This window comes from Chelon labrosus (genome assembly GCF_963514085.1).
Source record: "Chelon labrosus genome assembly, chromosome: 6".
NCBI lineage: Eukaryota > Metazoa > Chordata > Actinopteri > Mugiliformes > Mugilidae > Chelon > Chelon labrosus.
This window is the reverse complement of record NC_140342.1, coordinates 22385719-22398728: the sequence shown is the minus strand read 5'-3', so window position 1 is coordinate 22398728 and position 13010 is coordinate 22385719. Positions and strand designations below refer to the sequence as shown.

The 13010-nt window shown below is 38.7% G+C and overlaps 1 long non-coding RNA gene and 1 pseudogene across 2 annotated transcripts in view; both read right to left on the bottom strand.

The window, feature by feature from the left end:
* LOC311489375 (ATP-sensitive inward rectifier potassium channel 10-like) overlaps nucleotides 1-13010 on the bottom strand; it is a 120995-nt pseudogene that overhangs the window by 33291 nt on the left and 74694 nt on the right. The window lies entirely within an intron of this gene.
* Nucleotides 6909-11401, bottom strand: LOC311489022. Its single transcript, XR_014699096.1, has 3 exons — nucleotides 11142-11401; nucleotides 10485-10594; nucleotides 6909-9516 (listed from the first exon to the last, which is right to left on the bottom strand). It is a non-coding gene; the product is annotated as an uncharacterized lncRNA (long non-coding RNA).

Below are 13010 nucleotides of genomic sequence, written 5' to 3'. Positions count from 1 at the left end.
GAAGGAAAGATAGGAAAGTGACAGTAACTATTCATCCATGTTTACGTTCCAATAAACTGATCAAGACTTAAAAAGGTTAAATTGCCAATACTTTTAATTTTATAAAGGAGGCATCACTGTGAGAATGAAGGAGTTTTTATTTTAAGTGAATTTATTTATTTATTATTTATTTATTTAGACACTTCTCACTTCTCTCTGGAAACAACAGCTCAGCTTCCTGTTCCTGTTCTGAGAAAAAAAAATGCACCAACTAAAAATCTTCAGTACTCAGTCTTACAAGTCAATGACTCAATGTCTGTATATAAAATGTGACACAAATCATATGAGAATAATTAATCAAAATGCTGACACACCTTTAATTAAACATATTTCACATTACTGGTATATTAAAGATTGATTATAACAAAGTGAAGTTTGCTGAACACATGTACAACCATGAAGAAATATCTGAGGCAGCTTGAGGCCATTTTGAGACATGGACAGATGGAGCAAAGAATCAAAGATGGGACAAGAGGAGAGAGAGAAAAATGACAAAGTGGAAGAAAGTCTCTTTTTTTCAGAAGAGACTGTGCAGAGGTGTAAAGAAATGTAAAGAGTTCTCTGGCATGGGGCAACATGTGACAAGAGTTATTAATATACTGTAGAAAGAGGTTTGCCTCTTTGATTTTCAAGTAAAGCTTTGAACACATTGAATAGTTGTCAGCAGGAACAAGACAAAACGTTACGTCCCCTTGCAGCCCCTCTGCTGTCCTTGCATTGGCAGTGCAAGTGTCTTTAGGTGGTGCATGAGCTTGATTTCCTCAATCAGCCACATCTGAAAAGGTGTCACATGGTTAAATATGAAGGATGAAGAGCAAACATGTAAGATAAAGTATTGACATTAAAAACTATGCTGTATATTGAGTTAGAATTGTATTTTTCATTATTATGTATCTACTGTTTTACAGGGTCCAGTGCTTTGACTCGTGTGTTTGTGAAGAGAGGAGATGATGTACTTCTGGAAGTCATGGATAATGCTCCAAAGGAATTTATACTTCTTGTCTGGAAATTTAATACAAGCAAAGTTTTAGTAGGATATTCACCTGGTGGAGGACCAACAGTCTATGAAGATTACACTGGAAGGGTTGAGTTCTCTGTGGGGAATTACTCAGTGAATTTGAAGAATCTACAAGATGCAGACAGTGGAGTTTATACAGCACGAATGACAGAGAGTCAAGATGAACAAACAATAGCTGAATACATGGTCACAGTTCAAGGTAGGTTTCTTAACATTTCAGACACTGACAGAGAACATCTGCTGTCATGTTTCTAAACCTCCTCCACCTACTTTCCTCCATCAGGTCCAGTGTCTCCAGTTGATCTGAATCCAGACTCTGTGTCCATCAGCTCAGACTCCTGTAACCTCACTGTGACCTGCAGCACAGAGGACTCAGACATCAGCAGCACTTTCAGATGTGACACCAAAACCTGCTCTCAGCAGGCCATTCAGGATTTCTGTTCCCTACATGCTGGTAAGACTGACAGTCAAAACATTTTGCCAATAATTACATAAAGGTTAATGTAGCTGAACCTGTTGTGGTTTTGCTCTGACACTTTTAGGTTAATGGGAGGCTAGCGAGAGGCTAGCGGGAGCTTGTCATGGTTATCAAACCAGCACCGAAACTGAAACGTAATATTGAAGTTTTAGAGTTTAGATGAGACATTTAGCTAATAATAACATCTATCTATAAATCAAGAAGCGTCTGTGTGTCTGTCTGTCTGTGGCACGCATATCTCGCGAACCGTTGGCCCGATTGATTTGAAACTGGGCAGGTGTCTCGCTACGGGCACGAAGATGTGCACTGCTAAGTTTGACGTTGTTTGGATAAGAAATGTAAAATATATCGGTAAAATAGGTTTTCTCCGCTCTAATATTTCCACTACTCCGGTTGCCATGGCATCAAAAACAGCCACTTTCAGAAATTCACCAAAAACGGAGAGGAAGAGGCGGAGCATGCGCACAAATCTTGAGCGCTGTTTACAAATCGGCTTTAGAAGAAACCAAACTCAAGGAGAAATTATTTGCCCTGGTAACCCTAATAGGCTCAATATCTTCTCCAGCAGGAAAACTAGCATGTAGTCCGCCATCTATCTATAAATCAAGAAGCGTCTGTGTGTCTGTCTGTCTGTCTGTGGCACGCATATCTCGCGAACCGTTGGCCCGGTTGATTTGAAACTGGGCAGGTGTCTCGCTACGGGCACGAAGATGTGCACTGCTAAGTTTGACGTTGTTTGGATAAGAAATGTAAAATATATCGGTAAAATAGGTTTTCTCCGCTCTAATATTTCCAGTTGCCTGATGACAGTTCTAAATTATTGCGCTGGCTCAAATGCTAGATGATAACCATGGCAACGGAGACGTTATTTTACAGTTTATTCATCGCAACAGCAAGACAGACAAAACTGATTTGATCATCTATCTATAAATCAAGAATTTCTTTTAACTTATTTGGTGAGTTTGTGTGTGTGTGTGTGTGTGTGTGTGTGTGTGTGTGTCTGTCTGTCTGTCTGTCTCTGTGGCACGCTGATTTGAAACTGGGCAGGTGTCTCGCTACGGGCACGAAGAGCTCAAACGCTAGATGGTAACCATGGCAACGGAGACTCAACGTTATTTTACAGTTTATTCATCGCAACAGCAAGACAGACAAAACATGAGTGATTTGATCATCTATAAATCAAGATTTTTTTTTAACTTATTTGGTGAGTTTGTGTGTGTGTCTGTCTGTCTGTCTGTGGCACGCTGATTTGAAACTGGGCAGGTGTCTCGCTACGGGCACGAAGATGTGCACTGCTAAGTTTGACGTTGTTTGGATAAGAAATGTAAAATATATCGGTAGTGCAAGATGTAACTGCTCTGGTTAGGCTAAAGTCATTAATGATGTGAGTGCAAGATAAATGTCTTCAACTTCAACACTTTAGTCTCTGGCTGACAATCTTTAAAAATTCACTAAGGAATGTTGCCTTAGTCTATATCCAACTCAACCAACCAAGTTAGATAGTTACTGATGATAACATCAATAACAGCAGCTACATTTATTAACAAACTTCTTACTTTGTTGTTTGACATGCCAACACCAAACTGAATCCTGTTCTTTTTTCATTTTTCAGTCCAAGTGATATTAGGCAATTGTTGTACACCACCAGCGGTTGTAGGGAGGAGACATGGGTCACGACAATGGTCACAACTGAAAAATCTTCTTCAGCTCCCACTATAGGAATACATACTTCCGACGGGCACTGCACTAGTAAAGGTTAACTGAACCTGTTGTGGTTTTGCTCTGACACTTTTATCATGTTTGCAGGTTTCTCTGATGGTGTCTCCATCTGTCTGGTGAAGACAGTCGTGTTCTCTGTTGGTCTGATCATCATGGTTTCTGTCGTCATCAGTGTCCACCTCATGGAGAAGATCAGGAAACAAGAATAAACAGTTCTCCACTAATCAAATGTACATAGAGCGCAGTCTCATATCTAGAAAAACTTCAATGTGAAGTGCAGATGTTTTTTTTTTCCACTTATACGCCTCGACTGTTTTTATTTTTTTTAATATATTTCTTATTGTTTTTTTTTGCTTTAATGTGGAAATAGGAAATGTAGCTGTACTTCAACAACGGCAGGAGTTTAGGAGGCCCGTAGACCTGCAACATGATGTTAATAATTTGTGATTTAGTATGTGTTTTCAAAAACAGATTTGCAAATGTTTCATGATGAATTAAACTTTAGGAACAACTAAAAAAAACCCCTAATAAGGGTTTTGAAACATCTGTGTCTGAAAGTGACAAACTTTCTGAGGGGACGAGCTGCAATAAAACAGGTCAAAGCTAACATGAAGGCCATAATAACAGAATGTATGCTATGTCTAATTGATGGGTGTGTCTATAAATAGGAACCTGGCCTCCAAATTCACTAGATCCCAAACTGATCAAGTATCTGCGAGATGATCCACAGAGGCCCCTCCCCTCAAAGGCCCCCACTAACAACATTGTGTTGCCAGACACCACAGGACACCCTCAGAAGGCCCATGTCCATTCTCTGATGCGTCTCGTCTGTTTTGGAGGCACAAGGGAGACCTACACAATATTAGGAATAATAATGTTGTGCCTGATCCGTGTAAATCACTCTCTTATGGTGCAGTATATTTCCACTTGCAGCATAACTGAGTAGAGTTCATTTATAATTTGAATGGGTGTGTCACTTTTGTGTAATGTGTGTAAAAAGCATGCGTACGAAATGTAGCTGGACAAACAGAGGAGCAGGAGTTAAGGAGACTTGAAGCCAGGAACATGTTATAAGCAATGCATGATTTAAAAATTGAAAAGAAAACGAAATTCATGCATATCAAGTATTCAGAAGTGGCATCGGCAAGTAGCCCCGAATGTAAAAATAAACGTTGATACCTGGTAATCCGTTCATTGCATCCAATGATTTCTGTGCTCACTTTGTAAATAAAATAAATGCTGCACATGGAAAAAATGACTTTTGAGGATTTCATTTTTAAGAAACCCTGACCAATCCAACAGCTGAAGTGAGTTAGCATTCACTCATGTGGACGGTGAATGAAAAATAGAAAAAGATAATCTTTCCAAAGTTCCTGCAAAAGTTCACCATGACACTTGGTGTGGCAGTGAATGTGGCTCGAATATGTGCATGATAACAATGTAAATGGCCTTGCTTTTATATAGCGCTTTTCTACCTATTGGTACTCAAAGCGCTTTACAGTCAGAGACACATCTAACCATTTGCTCACACAAGCACGCACACATTCACACAACAGTGCCAGGCACTGGGAGCAACTGGGGGTTCAGTGTCTTGCTCAAGGACACTTTGACATGTGGCACATTCGGGGGATCGAACCACTAACCCTCTGGTTCGTGGACAACCCGCTCTACCTACTGAGCCACAGCAGACTGACAACAAACAATAACACCTCACACACGAGAAATCACTAACAAAAAAATGCTGTATGTGTAATAGGGGTTGTACCGACTAGTCAACTTTACTGCTGTGCAATGATGCTTTAAGGAGTTTTTTTTTTTTCGCAGCTACTCTGTGAAGTATTTTATAATATAGCCTAAACTTGTCTGCAACGCACAGTATTGATAAGCTCATGTGTTTATGTTCAGTTCTGTTGACATTGTTGCTGTGGTTGTAGAGAGTGCTTTTTTTATTAGAAGTGTTAGGCTGACGGTGTTTATGGTGTTGGCGTGGTCGTCCGACAGTAGTTTGTGTTCAAGCTTCAATAAAGTTGCAGAAAAGACTCCATAGCTTCTTTTTCTGTGATCTATTCAGGTCAAGAATATTAGATTTCATGGTTGCTAAGCATTACTTTCTATGCCACCTAACTTTAACTAAGCAAATAGGTACGAGCCTCCTAATGTATGACAATCCAAAAACATTTTAGGACATTGTAGAAACTACTAAAATTGTGTTAAGAACTGTCCAACACATTATTGAAAACTGGAAGATTAGTGGGGAACCACTAGTCTTTGAAGAAGAAATGTGGTCAGAAAAAAAAATCCTGATTGATCGTGATCTGTAATCACTTAAACGTTTGGTGAAATCAAATCGAAGAAAAACAACAGTAGAACTCAGGGCTATGTTTAATAGTGAAAGTAAGAGCATTTCCACATGTGAAGGCAACTCAAGGGATTGGGACTGAACAGCTGTGTAGCCTTAAAGGGGAACTATTTTTCTACCTTATTTCTGGCATAAAATACGATCGTTTACTCACCCATATAACATTTGTGTAATTCATATTCCTTCGGGAGATAATTAGATTAGCATATATCCATATTGTGGGAGTGACTGGGCACCGAAGCGCAGCATCTAAATAACGCATTATCTGCCACGAAACTCATTCATTTCACCAATATTTTGTTAGACTTAGACTTAGATAAACAAGGGAAATTGCTTGGTCACAGTAGCAGTAACACTCTTAAGAACCACGGATAAAAGGAAGTTTAAATAAAATAAAATAAAATAAAATAAGTAAATAAAAACTAGTAAAATAAATAAAATAGTCTAAGCAAAATGTACAAATTGTACAAATTAGCATACTAGTATATAAACAAATGTACAAGAAATAGAGATGGACGAATATATATTACATATACAGAGATGATAATAGGTGCAATAGTGACCAGTAGCTCACCAGTAGCTCCGTGATTTAAGTTATCCTATTCTAGTGCTATTATCCTATGCTAGTGCCGGGGTCTGTAGATTGACCTACAGATCCCGGATGATGTCTCCTGACCTGGATGATGTCGTCTAAGAGAGCCGTGCGCACCCGCGATGGTTGGCTTGTTTACCTGTAATTTGTGTACTGCTATAGTCATGGGCGTGGTAGTGGGGGGAAAAGGGGACCCGACTACCCAGGGCCCGAGTAGTGAGAGGGCCCATGAAAAATGTTTTTTGCTCGTGCGCTCCGTGCACTGGCATGGATAGGGGCCCACTGACATTAAGAGTGTACAGGGCCTAGAATTTGGTGCTACGCCCCTGGCTACAGTTCGTCCATAACCTCAGAGTCGGAAAAATATTCAGCTCCAGACTCAACGGGGAATAGCACTAGCGTACGATTACAAAATATTGTTGAAATTAACGAGTTTCGCGGCAGATAATGTGTTATGTGTTTAGAGGCTGCGTTTCAGAGCCACGTTAAAGGGAAATTAACCAGGATTAGATGTCATGCTACCTAGTAGACACGTACAGATATGCATCCGGTTTATATTTTTGGTGATTCTGTGACTTTACAGAAAATAAGTCATGTTCATCATGTGTAACATTTTCAGCTTAGAATCAGTGATATATCTATAGTAACAGTCAGTGAAGGCACCACAAAATATGTTATTCAAAAATATTTAATGACACTTTAATGAGGAACATTCACAAGTTTAGCTCAAAGCAGTGCTTTGAAGCTTTACAGGAACTACATTTTTAAACAGGTGACAAGATAACTTCTTCTACGCCATTACACTTTTCACCTTGCGCACTTTGGAAATCCCTGTCCTATGTGATGAAGCTACTAGACAACATTAGATTAACTTGCATACCCACATTGGCACTTATGCATTCTCACACTATACATTGATTTACATACCGTACACATAGAAGAGGAACATACTAAAGCCTAACTCAGCTGAAATTATCTTGTTTTTAAATAAAAATCTCTGAACCACCCAAATCCCCTTCCCAGTTTCACAAGCATTTTGTACAACTACTGTCATCCTCCCCAGATGCACAAGCATTTCACTTGTTTTGTAAATATATTTTTGTATTTTTATCAATCTCATACAAGCATATATTTAAAACATACAGTATTATATGATGGCAAACTCATACAAGTATATTATTTTCTATAAAAGAAAAAAAAATCAAGCATTTCAAGATGCAAAACGTAACAAACCCTAACTACGGTCATGTGATATGACGATTAACCTACAATCTAAATGAACTAAGTAAAAGCTGCTGGCTTGTGGGCCCACAGAGCAGCAGAGGATAATTCAAACCTTGTGAAATATAAGCCAAACAAATGGCTTGTATGGCCTGCTTAGCACCTAACCAAACAAAGAAATATCGCTACCAACCAACATGAAGACAGATAGTCAACAGCAGTATGCAGCATCCCACATAGCAGTGACATTTGGCCCAGATCTGGCTTGAAGCCGGCACAGGTGGATTTCAGTCGACTCTGGCAGACAAGATCTGGGCCACTTGTTGAGTGTAGTATTCGGCCCACATATTAAATTAGACCTCTGGGCCACATAATGTGTGGCCGGACTCATCCCCCCCTTAAAGTTAAGTTTTCGATGTTTTTTAGCGAGTCGTTGTTTAACATAACAGACCTGATGAAAATAAATAAAATATTCACCAACTATCACCCTTAACAATAGCGTTCTAGTCGAAACAGGATGGATATCACAATATTCAGCTGATGTGAAATTTAAATGTGAAAGTTAAATCTCGCAACAGCGGACATTCAACGGTCAACCAGCTATCCACTTTTTCAAATTCATCGGCCACTTAACGTAGGCCACGTAAGTAACAGTCCAGGTGAGGGACGCGACCGATGTCACTGTGGCAAGTGCTGATGGCTGCCCATGCACTCCGGTGAGACAGACAACAAAGACGTGGTAAGTGAAATGCAGTTTTATGTTTACGATAACATTTGTTTTTGAGACAATGCGTTGACAGTTGGCATACAAAGACAATTTCTGTCTAGAGTCTAGCCTGAATGTTAACAAGGGGTGCTAACGTTTAGCTATGTGGTTAACGTTTAGCTATGTGGCTAAAGGTTAGCGTTAGCTAACGATTAGCATTAGCCTAAAATGCGGCTCAGGAAAGGATGGTCTGCACTGTTTTGCTGTTATGCTTTCTTATTTATTTTGAATAAATGATATAGACGAACCTAAAATATCCAACGTTTTGTCGTAGAGGTCGTTTTGTTTTTCGACGTTTTTTTTTTCCAGCTAGTTAAACATAGGGCTACTGCCATGTCATTGGGGTTTTCAAGTGGGTACCTCCCTTCACCGATGCTTTGTTAAGTTAGGCCCACGACACCTCGAGAAGGCTTAACAGTGGCGTCACCGCTCTCCACGCTACCACTGCATAACCCCGTTTTTCTCACCATTCAGTCACTATCAACAACAAATATTTCAATACTTTAACCTAGTCCTTTTATGAAACAAATCTAACAAACAAATTTACCGTGGTTCGCCCCGTTCATGCGGACACGAACCAATCGACCACATCTATCTTGATTTGCAAACACACTAAAGTCACGCAGCCATCCTTACCTTTAGCTAGCTCCCCAGCTACCATGCTTTTTTCCTGTGCTTATAAATCACAACATAAATAAATTTAAATTGTATGTGTTAAAATATGATTTTTAGTTCAAATACAATCTTCTTTGGTAGCAGTAACTTTAGCTTTGAGCTTAACTTCAAGTATCTCAGATAATATTCATTCATCCGTCTTCTGGAGCCGCTTGTTACTATGAAGGGTCGTGGGGTCTGCTGGAGCCTATCCCAGCTGTCATTGGGCGAGAGGCGGGGTACACCCTGGAAAGGTCGCCAGTCTATCACAGGGGTAACACAGAGAAACAGACAACCATTCACACTCACATTCACACCTACGGCCAATTTAGAATCACCAATGAACCTAACCAGCATGTCTTTGGATGGTGGGAGGAAGCCGGAGTATCTTAGATAATATGAAAATCAAAATATATAAGAAATATAAATGTGATTTGAAGCCCAGATCTTGTAAGGGAAAAGGTTATGTTAACACCAGTATGTAGAATATATACAGTACATCCTGAGGATTTCTCTCAGGACCTGAAAGGCTTTTCTATCGTTGCATATATAGGCTCTCTAGTGGATTCTTGTCTTTACTCTTAGTGGAATCTTTGGGTCCAGTAGGAGGCCCAACCAAGCTGTAGGTGGAGGTTAAATCATCATCTGCTGAACGTTGATTCAGATCTACCTTGAAGAAAAACAAACAAAGACTGTTGACATTTTTAGCAAGGGTTCAATCATCTGTATCCTTCAGAACTTTTCTGTGAGCATAACAACAAAAGACAATGAGTGCAGATTTGACCTGAGTCTTATGCTCACGTTAGTTTTGATACCAATGAGCAGTAATTTATTTCTGTTTTTCATTATCTAAGAATATGCAGCAGTACAAACTTCTTCACTAGTATGAAACCAGTAGTTTAGGATATATGGTGTGAGCTAAAAAAGACAGAAGACTGTATATAAATATGGACGACACGTCTCCACTTCATCCCGGTGGTCAAACTGAGGCTAAAATCCAGAGTATACGGGCGGCGCCATCTTGTAAGAGTCTGAGTAGTACTGTCCAAGAGTGGAGCCACGTTATCAATGACCCACCCACGCTTCCTCTAGACTCACTGGTGGATGATTTGTTTGGTTAATACTACGCTCTGCTCTACCTCCACCAGTTACAAAGAAATGTTGTATTATACTGTATATATATATATATAGATACACACTGTACTTATTATTTTCCTACTCTCACGGTCCTATGGGACCATTTCATTAAGGTATTCATCAGTGACTTTTGTACAGAGGATTATCCAACAGGTGCTCATTTCTTAAGCTGTTTCTACGTTGAGTCCCAATTTCTTGCATGTATAAATAATTCTAATCTCACACAGACAGACACTATAAAGTCTCCATATGTGATGTTTTATAATGTAGGTGATCACAAGTGAAGGATTCTGAGAATGAATGAGCTTAAAGCAGCACATAGACTAGAGACTCTAAAACACAGGTGCTTGTCTGAACATTTGCTGTTTCTAAAGAACAGCTGTAAACTATCATGAATACTATATACAGAAGGGTTCAGCATTATTAATGAGTAAGGCAGGAGATAAAACAGACTCATCTTTCTAGTTTGTAATTCAAGATATAATAAACATTTGGACTTACTTTTTCTTGTCTTACGATGATAATAACATGCAGCAAGAATTATAAGACAACAACAGCTATCACAATTGCACAGACGATGACAATAATATGGTTGCGGGGGTGTTCAAGCCCTGTACGGAAAAACAAACAAACAGATTAGAAAATGATGCCTGGTTTCAGTCACTCAACATTGTTTAGTGTGTACTAGTGTAGCATCGTGTCTTGGAGGATTAAACCTTTAACCAACTATGTCCTAGAAATTAGATTTAAACAGTAAACTGTTTTCCCAGTTACTCTGTGGTGATGAACAGAAACATAGATCTTTTGTCCAGAGGTGAACAGTTTAAGTCTGTACTCACTACAAGTGGGTATTATATTACAAGACTGAATATTTTTGCAGAAAACCCAAACAAAATACAGTGATAGTGGACAATTTACTGATAGGTTCTCTGTCTAAATATCTTGACAGATACTTTTATTTAAATTTAAAATGAGTTTAATATAAATTTACATTTTTAGGAGACAAAATTAGAGAACACATGTCTTTTTTGCATCTCAGTTGCTCAACTGAACCGTAATAAGAATAGCCAAACTTGAAATGTAAAACTATTACACTTCCAAAAGATACTGTAAAACCAGTTATTTAATTAATTTATTTATTCAGTCTGTCAGTCTTACCAGCATGTAGGGAACAGAAATCCTGAATCTTTGTGGTATTCTCCGTCCAGCTGACTTGGTTGCTATGGTTACAGATGATTGTTTCATTCAACAGGTAGACACGGAGGGAAGCTCCAGAGTTGGTGACCTTTGATTGCTCTCCTCCCTCCTGAGAGCAGGTTTTGGTGTCACATCTGAAAGTGCTGCTGATGTCTGAGTCCTCTGTGCTGCAGGTCACATTGAGGTTACAGGAGTCTGAGCTGATGGGCACAGAGTTTGTCTTCAGATCAACTGGAGACACTGGACCTGATGGAGGAAAGTAGGTGGAGGAGGTTTAGAAACATGGCAGCAGATGTTCTCTGTCAGTGTCTGAAATGTTAAGAAACCTACCTTGAACTGTGACCATGTATTCAGCTATTGTTTGGTCTTTAGCCCCTGTCTTTCGTGCTGTATAAACTCCACTGTCTGCATCTTGTAGTTTCTTCAACTTCACTGAATAATTTTCCACAGAGAAGTCAACCCTTCCAGTGTAAACTTCAGAGACTGTTGGTTTTCCACCAGATAAATATGTTACTAAAACATTGCTTGTATTAAATTTCCAGACAAGAAGTATAAATTCCTTTGGATCATTATCCATGACTTTCAGAAGTACTTCAGCTCCTCTCTTCACAAACACACGAGTCACAGCACTGGACCCTGTAAAATAGTAGATACATTTATTTATTTATTTATTTATTTAAAGAGGAGTGCCTCTTGAGATGTGTCATCTCATTTTCGAGAGGGTCCTCGATACAGAACACAACAGTACAGGGACAAGACACCTCAGTGCAGTACAGTACAACATACACATTAATTCACATACAGCCCCCTCCCCCTGCCCCCAACAGCTCCCATTCCCTAATAATTTTGATATTAGAATTAATCAAAACACTATTATGCAGAAATACAAACAACATATATATATACACATATGTACAAGCATAGACATACATATCCACATATACGTATATACATAGAGACACATATACATGCACACAGTACCTACATACACATACATAAATATAGACGCGTACATGATAATACATGATAATGAAAAATAAAGGTCAATCAATCAGTCTCATTTTTATTTGAAAATGTCTTTACTTGCTTTGACTCAGTGTGTATTTCTGAGAAGTGACAGTGAAATGAAGAGGTCAGTAAAAGTCTTTATATAATGAGTCTTTTCCATCTGTCCATTCTTTCTCTTCTGAAAACCTCTGGACTTTCTACAGTCTTCTTCTCTATCTGTGAATCTTTCATTCTTTCTTTCTACAAGTCACCACAGGAAAAACCATATTGATGTAATTTAACGACTAAGACCAACTTAAAATTGTCTCAGTGTACTCTGTATTATTATCCCATGTCTTTATTATAATCAAAATTTTCTTTATAGAGTTTTGTCAGTTTATTTTTTTAGCTGATATAGTTCAGTGAAAAATTCTTCAGCATCAACAACCACTGATGTGTCTGTTGCTTTTATTTTCTTCACAGACATATGACTCGTTTATCTTTAAATTATGTGTCAGCCACAAAGAAACATGCAAACAAACAGGAACCATGTCAGTTTGTCCAACTTCTGCTTTACAGCAGACATGTGAGTACTGCACGTATGGTTGGCTTATTACATTGTATAGCCTTGTTATTTATGACACTGTTATACTGAGGCCGTTGGTTGGAATTTTTTTAAAAAAAGAAGTTGTTCAAAAAATAAAATTCTATAGCATTGAGTCTGAGTAACAGCAATCATACTACGATATAATACAAATAGAACAGCATGGTTCATCTGTATGTCTCAGGTTTGTATGGGTAAAATGTCTAAGAACATTGTAGACTGTGTACTTCCTTCATTGC